Source organism: Schistocerca serialis, chromosome 2 (assembly GCF_023864345.2).
Source record: "Schistocerca serialis cubense isolate TAMUIC-IGC-003099 chromosome 2, iqSchSeri2.2, whole genome shotgun sequence".
Classification (NCBI taxonomy): Eukaryota; Metazoa; Arthropoda; class Insecta; order Orthoptera; family Acrididae; genus Schistocerca; species Schistocerca serialis.
Window position 1 is genome coordinate 673,546,027 of NC_064639.1, and position 10,389 is coordinate 673,556,415.

The 10,389-nt window shown below is 40.8% G+C and overlaps 1 non-coding gene across 1 annotated transcript; it reads left to right on the plus strand.

Annotated features, from left to right (window-relative positions):
* Positions 1-561: 561 nt before the first annotated feature.
* Positions 562-633, plus strand: Trnap-cgg (transfer RNA proline (anticodon CGG)). Its single transcript has one exon. It is a non-coding gene; the product is annotated as a tRNA-Pro (tRNA).
* Positions 634-10,389: the final 9,756 nt, after the last annotated feature.

Genomic DNA, 10,389 nt, shown 5'->3' on the forward strand with positions numbered 1-10,389 from the left:
GCAAACATGGGCTCTAAAGTGCATACCTTAAGAGCTACCGGCACTTGTTCATCTTTGCTAATGTGAAACACATCTCTTCTCTGAACAAGTGCTCATAGATCTTAAGACATCTATTTTAGATCCCATGATTACATTTTTCCTTGTTTGGTTGATACTACCTTCTCCCAAAACAAGGAAAGCAGTGAGCTTACAGTAGAAGAGGTCTATTGGCAGAAATATCACAACGATTTTAGCTGATAACTTTCCACTCGGCCCTTTCCCTACCAGAGTCTCTTACCACAGATTGATACATTTACCCTTTTCCATCACTCCAGAAAGTTTGTAACTTCATAATGGAATCACCCTCTATTTGATCATCTCGTTAAGACAGTCATGATCCATAATCAGATAAGATCATAAGTCAGCTCTATGAAGGGAAGGAGGTGCAGACCGTGAGGCGAGGTGGAAAAAAGAAAGTAACTGCTCAGCAAGTCACGCCGCCGCAGTTTTTTCCGCACTGTCTGGTTTCCACACCGTCTGCTTTTGATCTACAATTCTCTGCGATAATTAGACTTACGTAGTGGCTCGTTGGTCTAGGGGTATGATTCTCGCTTCGGGTGTGAGAGGTCCCGGGTTCAAATCCCGGACGAGCCCATACGTTTTGTGCTGCTCCTGAATTATATGGACAACATTTGCAGAGTTAGCAAAAAGCCTTTACCCCCACTACCTTTTCACTTAACACTAGCGACAAATTTTAATTTTTTCAATATTGTCTTAATGAGCCTACATCGGTCAATCACAGGTGAGCTATAGACAAGATATATATGTTTCGTTATCTTTCACACACATAAGTATTATTTCTTCCGTGTTACTGTTTTCTTTTAATTTATTCTATCCTGTACTTACTTTCTGATGTGATATGAGTAAGCGAGTTGTAATTGAGCTTCACTGTCTATAATACCGTGTTTGTCTGCCAAACGGGAAAGCATTAACTAGTAATTTAGCGTCTTACGAAGTTGACCTGAATTTTTTTAATACCTCTTAAAAGTCTTGTAATGAAATATACGACCTTATGGTGTCTACTACATTCACTATCTAATTTTGATACATACAAGCACGTACAGTTTGTAGAGCATGTTAGGGCGACGCAAAAGTCAATATAGCTGTAGTTAAAAACGTTTCTCGATATTAGGTTTAGCCTGTGGTGAAAAGTGTCAAACGGATGCCTGCTAAACGGGTTCACGGGTTGTCTGACGAATCTCTCGGCTCTACGCCACACCTTTTTTGGGTCTGAATTTGCAACCTACGTCTCGATTATTTACTGGATGTATTCCAATCTCTGTTTTCTTATACAGTTATTACCCTCCATAGCTTCCTCGAACCCTTGTAGTCGTGGTCTAGGGGTAGCGTCTTTGGTTCATAATCAAAACGTCTCCGGTCCCGGATTTGATCCCCGCCACTCCCTAAATTTTGATAAATAATCAGCATTTGGCGGCCGAAGACTTCCGGCATAAGAAGTCAGCCTCATTCTGCCAACGGCCTTGTCAAAGAGGGCGGAGGAGCGGACAGAGGTTCAGGGCACTCTCTTGTCCTAGGGGTGGGAAATTGCCCCTAAAGGCGGAAGAATCAGCAATGATCAACGACATGAGAATGCAGAAGGCAATGGAAACCACTGCATTAAAGACACGTAACGTGTATCCACAGGACATGTGGCCTGTAATTGAAGAAGTGTCATGATGATCTCTCCATTGGCAAAAGATTCCGGTATAGTCCCCCATTCGGATCTCCGGGAGTGGACTGCCAAGGGGGAGGTTACCGTGAGAAAAAGATTGAATAATCAACGAAAGGATAACGTTCTACGAGTCGGGGCGTGGAATGTCAGAAGCTTGAACGTGTTAGGGAAACTAGAAAATCTGAAAAGGGAAATGCAAAGGCTCAATCTAGATATAGTAGGGGTCAGTGAAGTGAAGTGGAAGGAAGACAAGGATTTCTGGTCAGATGAGTATCGGGTAATATCAACAGCAGCAGAAAATGATATAACAGGTGTAGGATTCGTTATGAATAGGAAGGTAGGGCAGAGGGTGTGTTACTGTGAACAGTTCAGTGACCAGGTTGTTCTAATCAGAATCGACAGCAGACCAGCACTGACAACGATAGTTCAGGTATACATGCCGACGTCGCAAGCTGAAGATGAACAGATAGAGAAAGTGTATGAGGATGTTGAAAGGGTAATGCAGTATGTAAAGGGGGACGAAAATCTAATAGTCATGAGCGACTGGAATGCATTTGTAGGAGAAGGAGTAGAAGAAAAGGTTACAGGAGAATATGGGCTTGGGACAAGGAATGAAAGAGGAGAAAGGCTAATTGAGTTCTGTAACAAGTTTCAGCTAGTAATAGCGAAAACCCTGTTCAAGAATCACAAGAGGAGGAGGTATACTTGAAAAAGGCCGGGAGATACGGGAAGATTTCAATTAGATTACATCATGGTCAGACAGAGATTCCGAAATCAGATACTGGATTGTAAGGCGTACCCAGGAGCAGATATAGACTCAGATCACAATATAGTAGTGATGAAGAGTAGGCTGAAGTTCAAGACATTAGTCAGGAAGAATCAATACGCAAAGAAGTGGGATACGGAAGTACTAAGGAATGACGAAATACGTTTGAAGTTCTCTAACGCTATAGATAAAGCAATAAGGAATAGCGCAGTAGGCAGTACAGTTGAAGAGGAATGGGCTTCTCTAAAAAGGGCCATCACAGAAGTTGGGAAGGAAAACATAGGTACAAAGAAGGTGGCTGCGAAGAAACCATGGGTAACAGCAGAAATACTTCAGTTGATTGATGAAAGGAGGAAGTACAAACATGTTCCGGGAAAATCAGGAATACAGAAATACAAGTCGCTGAGGAATGAAATAAATAGGAAGTTCAGGGAAGCTAAGACGAAATGGCTGCAGGAAAAATGTGAAGACATCGAAAAAGATATGATTGTCGGAAGGACAGACTCAGCATACAGGAAAGTCAAAACAACCTTTGGTGACATTAAAAGCAACGGTGGTAACATTAAGAGTGCAACGGGAATTCCACTGTTAAATGCAGAGGAGAGAGCAGATAGGTGGAAAGAATACATTGAAAGCCTCTATGAGGGTGAAGATTTGTCTGATGTGATAGAAGAAGAAACAGGGGTTGATTTAGAAGAGATAGGGGATCCAGTATTAGAATCGGAATTTAAAAGAGCTTTGGAGGACTTACGGTCAAATACGGCAGCAGGGATAGATAACATTCCATCAGAATTTCTAAAATCATTGGGGGAAGTGGCAACAAAACGACTATTCACGTTGGTGTGTAGAATATATGAGTCTGGTGATATACCATCTGACTTTCGGAAAAGCATCATCCACACAATTCCGAAGACGGCAAGAGCTCATGCATCGAAGCTGCCTACAAGAATAATATATTGAAGAATGGAAAAGAAAATTGAGAATGCGCTAGGTGACGATCAGTTTGGCTTTAGGAAAAGTAAAGGGACGAGAGAAGCAATTCTGACGTTACGGCTAATAATGGAAGCAAGGCTAAAGAAAAATCAAGACACTTTCATAGGATTTGTCGACCTGGAAAAAGCGCTCGACAATATAAAATGGTGCAAGCTCTTCGAGATTCTGAAAAAAGTAGGGGTAAGTCATAGGGAGAGACGGGTCATATACAATATGTACAACAACCAAGAGGGAATAATAAGAGTGGACGATCAAGAACGAAGTGCTCGTATTAAGAAGGGTGTGAGACAAGGCTGTAGCCTTTCGCCCCTACTCTACAATCTGTACATCGAGGAAGCAATGATGGAAATAAAAGAAAGGTTCAGGAGCGGAATTAAAATAAAAGGTGAAAGGATATCAATGATACGATTCGCTGATGACATTGCTATCCTGAGTGAAAGTGAAGAAGAATTAAATGATCTGCTGAACGCAATGAACAGTCTAATGAGTACACAGTATGGTTTGAGAGTAAATCGGAGAAAGACGAAGGTAATGAGAAGTAGTAGAAATGAGAACAGCGAGAAACTTAACATCAGGATTGATGGTCACGAAGTCAATGAAGTTAAGGAATTCTGCTACCTAGGCAGTAAAATAACCAATGACGGACGGAGCAAGGAGGATATCAAAAGCAGACTCGCTATAGCAAAAAAGGCATTTCCGGCCAAGAGAAGTCTACTAATATCAAATACCGGCCTTAATTTGAGGAAGAAATTTCTGAGGATGTACGTCTGGAGTATAGCATTGTATGGTAGTGAAACCTGGACTGTGAGAAAACCGGAACAGAAGAGAATCGAAGCAATTGAGATGTGGTGCTATAGACGAATGTTGAAAATTAGGTGGATTGATAAGGTAAGGAATGAGGAGGTTCTACGCAGAATCGGAGAGGAAAGAAATATGTGGAACACACTGATAAGGAGAAGGGACAGTATGATAGGACATCTGCTAAGACATGAGGGAATGACTTCCATGGTACTAGAGGGAGCTGTAGAGGGCAAAAACTGTAGAGGAAGACTGAGATTGGAATACGTCAAGCAAATAATTGAGGACGTAGGTTGCAAGTGCTACTCTGAGATGAAGAGGTTAGCACAGGAAAGGAATTCGTGGCGGGCCGCATCAAACCAGTCAGTAGACTGATGACCAAAAAAAAAAAAAAAAAAAAAAAGCTTCCTCTAGTAGAATGGAAGTTATTCCCTGATGATGTCTTAACAGATGTCCTACCATCCTGTCCCTTCTTTTTGTCAGTGTTTTACATATATTCCTTTCCTCGGCGATTATTCGGAGAACCTCCTCATTCCTCACCTCGTCAGACCACCCCAATTTCAACATTCTTCTGTAGCTTAGATTCTCATCTATTCCGGTCTTCCCACAGTCTACGTTTCACTATAGTACAATCCTCTGCTCCACACATACATTTCCAGAGATTTCTTCCTCAAATTAAGGCCTATATTTAATACTAGCAGACTTCTCTTGTCCAGGAATGCCCTTTTTGCCAGTTCCAGTCTGCTTTGTATGTCCTCCTTGCTCTGTTCGCCATGTTTTATTTTGCTGCCTATACAGCGGAATTCCTTAAATTCATCTACTTCGTGAACGCCTATTTTGATACGTTTGTCGCTGTTCTCATGGTTGCTACCTACCATTACTTTAGTCTTTTTTCATTTTACTCTCGATCCATATCCTGTATCCATATCGTGTACTCATTAGACTAGTCATTCCATTCAACAAACATGTAATTATTCGTCACTGTCAGTCAGGATAGCAACGTCACTAGCGAATCTCACCACTGATATACTTTCAACTTCAATTTTAATTCCCCTCTTGAACATTTCTTTTATTTCTGTCATTGCTTCTTCGATGTATAGATTGAACAGTAGGGTCGAAAGACTACATCCCCGTGTTCCACTCCTTTTAATCCAAGCACTTCGCTATTGGTCCTCCACTCTTATTGTTCACTCTTGCCTCTTGTACATATTGTATAATACCCGGCTTTTCCTAGAGCCTATCCCTATTTTCTCAGTTTTAGAACGTCTTGCACTATTTGGCATTGTCGAACGCTTTTCCCATGTCGTCATTTCTACGAACAGTAGCTTTGAATGCCCTGGAATGATTATGTTAAGGAAATCGTGAAATCTGTTTGCAAAATATACTTCAAGTACTTCCAAATGCACACAATATACCGATATGTCATAAACATTTTTTTCCCAGAAGAAGGATTCGAAAAGTGAGAGAACTGTCTCCGACCTAAACTTTATTTGTAAAGGCAAGAATATTTGCTATAATTTCCTCATATGATTCAATTAGGCTTATCCAGTGATTGAGGAAATAAAGTTCGCAAGTGATGTTTTTGTTCTCTCAACAGTAATACCAGGTTGAAACTAAAAATTAAAAATCTGGAAAAAGAAAATCAGTACGACAGAGCAAAATAATTAGCAAAAATTGACTCCGATTAACTTTTCAAAGTGAGACAAAGGACACACTTTTAAAAAACAGCTTCTACAGCTTTGATGCACTCTAGAGCACTTGCTTTGGTTACAATACTGTACAGATCATGTTATGGATGGATTGCATTTCATGCCTTTTATTTTTTAATATTGACTGTCTTAATCAAAGTTCATCAAAAGCTGTTTGGAAGGCTAATTCCTTGAAACAGCATGCAACCAAGCAAACCAAAGTTACATAAGGATTGCTAAAGCTACAGTATTTTCCGTCATGCTCGGCAGTGTTGAACTCGCGGTTTAGTAACATCGGCGACAATCACTTAAAAAAAAAAAGCGAAAGAATTCTGCGATTGATTAATAGATTGTATCCCAAATTCGAGGATGGGGCAAGTGCCCCCACTTGTCCCCACTTCGGGACGTTCATACTTGCAAATAAACGACGTACAACCATTAAACGACCCGCGATCATAATTACACTATACAACATAATACTCTGTCTTGATCGGTTTTTGTGGTTTTGTATCTCAAAGGGAAAAAACGGAACCCCTACAACAGTACTCTATTGTCCGGCTATCTATCAGTCAGTTAACATCATTTCTCGTCACAAACAAGTTGTGGTATCAAGTTGAAATTTGTCAAATACTGCGGTCTGCGGTCCCTTGGCGGTGTAAAACATTTAAGCGTCGAAATCAGTGCACCCAAAAGGTATTGCCATTTACGTCACATGCTTTGATAGTCCAAAACTCTCACCAAAACCTATAGATAAACTACCTGCATGCATATTTAAGCTTTCACGTAACTCTCAAAAGCGCTAGTTCTACTCGCACTTTTCCGGGATTTTTTTTTTTTTTTTAACTTCACAATTTCACGCTTTTCTTTAAGCCATCTTCAGAATCGGTCAAATAAAAAGGCACGTATAAAAACCATTCTTACAGCGCACACAATGTTAGATACATAAACAAAAGCGATCTGTACAAATAAACCGTACATTAATAAAACCTCGTAAAAGTGTCAGACACGCATCGTATTGATACCACATTCTGCTCCTTGTTCCTAAAGGTATTTCTTCCAATAACAGACCCAATGTTTCTTGCAGGAATGTAGTGTACTTCCTACCCTTAAGATTTCCTTCGGTGAAATAGGGGCCTATAATTCTGTACTCCAGAATCGCACACCATACATTCATCGACCACGGTTTTTGGTGTGCAACTTGCCGCAGCCAACATGGATTTTTTAGTTGCCCAGTAACGCATGTTATGCAAATTAACATTTTCATGTTTCGTAAATATAGCCTCGTCAGTAAATAAAATGAAATTAATAAAGGTGTCATCCCTATGAATATGAAGTTGAGTACATCGGTAGAATTCAGTGCGACGCATACAATCCGTACCAGTTAACTATCGGTGGAGACCGATATGGTAAGAATGATATTTATGGCGATGCAGAACACGAACAACACTACTCTGGCTCATGCCAGATTCCCTTGAGATTTGACGCGAACCAACACAAGTATCTCGAACCACAGTGGCAAGAGTACCAATTTCCGTTTCCTCGTTAGTAACTTTCCTTTGCCGTATATGTTCCCGATGCGTTAAAGATCCATTTGTTCTGAATTTATCGTACACATATTTAAACGTACGACGTGTAGAGTGAGTACGTGAAGTTATCTTTCAGAGTTTCTCTAGCTCTCACTGAATTTCTTTGGAATTCTCCGTAAATAAGAAGCACATCGACTTGTTCTTCGAAGGAATACATCGTTCGACGATACTGGTCTTATCGTTCCTATTAGTGTTGTATTGCGAAACAGTGGAATAGTGTTTACATGTCAATGGCACGTTAGATGGATACGCTGTATTCGGCGAATATTTACTATTTGCACGATATACGAGAGAGAATTTGCAGAGCATGTGCTTCGATAAGTGCCGAGGTGATAAGGAATACAACTCAATCCACGGTAAAAAGATTCTAGCACTGCGTTGATATCAGTGGTCATCACTTATAACACCTTCTGTAAATGGACGTTCATGCCACCTTTGTGACCTCCGCTGACCTTCAAAGACCTTACTGTTACAGATCATTGGATTCGTCTCGATAGCCGCTATCAATAAATAAGTACAAACTACAGCATCCTATTAAAAAAAAAAAAAAAAGGTTGACCTTCATATCTCTGACGCGACCCCACGTAGCAACAAAAACCAAACATCATATTATGGCCCCCGTTGTCCCATGTAACATTTGTCCCACAAACCTTTCTTCGGAGTTATTCTAGATGCTATAGTTAGACTCACTCTGTATAATATACCATTGGAGATCTGATAATGGTAATTTACTAATGCATAATCTATAAATTATAACTTCGGTTGAATAAAATGTAGAGTAGTGAGCTTTACGATGGTTTAGTAGCAATGTAACATTTCCCCCCTGTAGTGTTCTAGAGTTAACAGGACATCAACATACAGTATCTCATCAAATCCTCCAGTGCACCATAGTACCATGGACAGTGGTACTGTTTACTAACATGGGCTGCCTTAAGCAGAATTAAGTGTTGCCGTTGATGGTATTAGTATTTTCAAATAACGTATCTAAAACTTTTAGTACTAGACAGGCAGTAGTTTCCTATCAAATAATCAAAATATTTAAACGTAATGAAATATACTACAAACTAAGATGAAGGTGGAACCTATATAAACAAGCATATGTTCTTTATAAAAGTATATAAAACCTGAATTTGCGTAAAATAAGGATAAATTAACATACTAATGAATTTCTTATTACAAGACACAAAAATGTTAAAATCCAGTGGTTGACACTGGTATCGCGGCCGTGTCGTAGGAGTCATGTTTACTTGGGGTGTTGACACGCTAGTCGTAGCCAGAAAAACCACGGCGTGGGACCGACGCGAGCCCTAGATACTTTGTATCGACGTCCTCTTAAAATGGTATGATTCGCTTTCATTTATGTATGTTAAATTTTGTGTTCTGTGAGACAATTACTTACTTCTGTCATTCTGTCTGACAGATTCTGAAGCCCATTTAAATCCGAAATGTGAAAAATTGTTAAATTGACACAGTATTCAAAGCAATCAAGACTGAGTATTGAACTAAAATTCGGAAAGTGGCAGGACTAAATTAGTACGGTAGGATGGATGGTCAATCACCTTCCAGCGTTATCCTTCGGCGGCAGATGTGTTGTGAGTTGAACCGTGTGCGGACTGACACTGTCCTGGGTTCACACACCTGCGCTGACCATGCAGCGACTCCAGGCCTGATCAACCGGTTGTTCTTGCTTGTGAGGCCCAAGGACGCTGTTAATAACGGACGGCCACCAAATGCGCTCTTTGTCACTGACATTCGCAAAATTACCTGTGCCAACAACACAGCTTGCTACGGACATCATACAGCAGACATAGCTGATCATATACACTACACATAGCTGGTAACCTATTTCAATTGCCGCAACATATACGAGATCCCAATTGTTATCACTGACCTAACTTCGCAGTTGGCTGGATTGGGAATCACAACCAACATTATCAGCCACTGTAATGGCAATACTGCGAGCAACCTGCAACTAACAACTTTTGCATAAGAGAGACACGTCTTAAATCTCTCACACAACCGAACTCGATTTCACAACGTATGGCAGCTAACTTTTGGCTCTGTATGGAAACTTACTTTCTAGGTTAATTTTCCTAATAGACACTTTATGTTCGTCCACAAAAAAGGTGATTAATAAAGCATGTAATTACCTTCGTACATTATGGCTGAACCAGAATGAAAATACACTCAAAGCAAATAAAAGCGTCCCACGAAGGAATTTTCCGAATAGGATTGAAATTGGTAGGTGTGATGTACATGTACAGATAATCAAATGATTATAATTTCAGAAAAACTGGATGATACGGCAGAGAGAAAGAGTTTCACAAATTAAGCAAATTAGTAAAGCGGTGCTCTTCCCCGGGCCATTAGGCAAACAGTTATTCGGCTTGGCATTAACTGGTAGAGCTGTTTGATATCCTCCAGGGATATCGTACCAAATTCTGTCCAATTGGCGCGTTAGAACGTCAAAACGGCGAGATGGCTGGAGTCCCCTGCCCATAATGCTCCAACCGTTCTCAACTGAAAAGAGATCCGGCGGCCTTGTTGGTCGATGTGGGGTTTGGCAAGCACGAAGACAAGCAGTACAAACACCGCGTCCAGGAGGGTTATCTTGCTGAAATGTAGTCCCAAGTTTGCTTGCCATGAAGGGCAACAAAACGTGGCCTACATTATCGATGACATACCGTTGTGCTGTAAGGGTGCTGGGGATGACAACCAAAGTGGTCCTGCTATGAAAAGAAATGGCACGCCAGACAGTCTCTCCTGGTTGTTGGGCAATACAGTGCGCGACAGTCAGCTTCGTATCCCACCACTGTTCGGGCCGTCCCCAGACAACTGACCAGTAAT